Raw genomic sequence first — 2,500 nt, forward strand, 5'->3', positions numbered from 1 at the left:
CTCTAGAAGTGAAGGGCCTCTCTGGAGTGACCGATATGGACAGAACCCATGGCCCTGTGAGTCATCAGATTACTGTGTGTATCTCTCTGTTCTACACTTTAAACAGCAGAAGTTCTGCTTTTATTTTTATTCTTTCATGCAGCTTTACAGAAATCAAGGTCTCAAACAAGATCCTTAATCAACATCAGAAATGGCAGCGGTCCTGATGGAGATATAAGGAAGAAGTCCTGAGAGGAACCTACACCAGTGTTACACTTGACCAATGAATTTCTTGTGATTTCAGCCTCAAGCCTCTTGTTCCTGTCGCTGAGGCAACAGCAGACACTGATCCCATCCTGAACCTCTAGAAAACCTTTCTATAGTCATAGTCCATTCCTTTATCATGTGGCAGCAGCACAATGCATAAAATCATGCAGATTCCATCCAGTGTTCTCAGTAAAGATCAGAAAGTGATACAAATCTGATCTCGGCGGCCGTGGCATGGTTGATGGTTCCAGATGGTTTGAGGATCTGAATATATTGCTGGGAGACTCTAGATTTTATACAAAATGGTTTGAAAAACAAAAACCATCACATGGACAGAAACATCTGATGAGTAAAGTCAGAGGAGACTCGCCAGACTGGCTGGAACTGACAGGAAGTCTACAGTGACCCATAAAATCACTCACTGGAATAGTGTACACCTTGAGGTCTATGAGCTACGACAGCACCAGACCACATCAGGTTCCTCTCCTGTCAGCCAAGAAGAGGACTGTGAGGATACAGTGAGCACAGACTGGACAGATAAAGCCTGAAGAAGGGCCATGTGATGCTTATTTAACTGTCTAGCTACAGTCTCATTGGCTATCTACATTCCTGTGCTTTGGCCTCCAAAGGGAGCACAAACTTTTTCACACTGCCACAAAGAGGGCTTTAAAGAGCACAATACACTGAGAGGTCAAAAAACGTCACACACTAAATTTCTTGGACTGATTTTTGCTTTGATTACAGAAAACATTCACTGTGACTTTGTTTGATCAGCTTATGTAATGTCACAACATTTATTTCCATCCAGAGATTTCTCTCTATAATCTGCATGAAGTCTTCTCCAGAACATCCCAAATACTCTCAGTGGGGTTAAGGTTGGACTCTGGTGTCCAATCCATGTGTGAAGATGGTGTCTGATGCTTTCTGATCCTCTCTCACAGTGTGAGCTTGATGAATCCTGCCATTGTCATCTTGGAATATGGCTGTGATGGAACAACCTGGTCATTCAGTATATTCAGGTCATCAGCTGACCTCATATTTTGGGCACAAAACGATGCTGAACCTAAAACTGAGCAACTGAAACAACCCCAGATCATCTCACTGCCCCACAGCCTTGTACGCCAGGCACTAGGCATGATGGGAGAGTCACAACAGTCACAAGAAGTGACATTTCATTCACAAATTATAGTTTGCAGAATTTATTCAACTTCTGAACTCATACAGTTCCTCACACTCAGCTACTTCACTTAAGTTCATAATCAGTCTGAACTTTGTGGAACTTTCTGGTAAACTTTCTATTCTGCACTATTTTAATATCTATTAAAGGAAACATATCAGGACACATGGACCTGTTGCTCATAGTTAACAAAAATGACTTGTTTTAATTCAAATTCAAATTGATTCAAACACTTTTAATAATGGACATTTTCTCCAAGCAGCTTTTTAGAACATAAGAAACAATACAAAAGTTTAATATTATATAAAGATTAATATAATACAAAAGTCCCAGATTAATATTAGACTTCTATTTAAATGTGTTTGTATTTATCCCCAATGAACAAGTCTGAGGTGACTCAGGTTACTGTGGGGAGGTGGGGAGGTCCCTTAGATGGTAAAGGAAGAAACCTTGAGAGGAACCAGACTCAAAGGGGAACCTCATCCTCATGTGGGTGACACTGGGGGTGTGATTATAAATATACAGTCTGATAAATGTTGTAGTGATGAGGAGGTTGTTGTCCTCAAACACCACATGGAGTCACATCTCCTCTTAGAATGTCTAAATATTTTATGAACACTTATGTAAAGCTTCTCAAGAACTTGATGAGAATTCTCTGGTGTTTTTATCCTCACTAGTCTTTGTATGTTTTTTCTGCACTGCTTTGTTCTGTTTATTCCATCATGAGTGTGTGAGTTTACTCTGTCTCAAGTCACACACACAAAACACAGTTTTTGTTTTCTTTCTCAGGTTTGGATCTCTGTGCCTTGTGCAATTTTAGAACAATTTTGTGTGTGTTTGTGTGTGTCTGTGTGTGTCTGTGTGTGTGAGTGTGTGTGTGTCTGTGTGTGTGTGTGTGTGTGAGTGTGTGTGTGTGTCTGTGTGTGTGTGTGTGTGTGTCTGTGTGTGTGAGTGTGTGTGTGTGTCTGTGTGTGTGTGTGTGTGTGTGTGTGAGTGTGTGTGTGTGTTTGTGTGTGTTTGTGTGTGTGTGAGTGTGTGTGTGTGTGTCTGTGTGTCTGTGTGTGTGTGTGTGAGTGT

At 41.0% G+C, this 2,500-nt stretch overlaps 1 protein-coding gene across 5 annotated transcripts in view; it reads right to left on the reverse strand.

Moving 5' to 3' along the window:
- The window catches only part of fhod3a (formin homology 2 domain containing 3a), a 47,466-nt gene that overhangs the window by 37,429 nt on the left and 7,537 nt on the right, over positions 1 to 2,500 (reverse strand). The window lies entirely within an intron of this gene.

The sequence above is a fragment of the Tachysurus vachellii genome, chromosome 14 (assembly GCF_030014155.1).
Source record: "Tachysurus vachellii isolate PV-2020 chromosome 14, HZAU_Pvac_v1, whole genome shotgun sequence".
In the NCBI taxonomy this organism is placed as follows: Eukaryota; Metazoa; Chordata; class Actinopteri; order Siluriformes; family Bagridae; genus Tachysurus; species Tachysurus vachellii.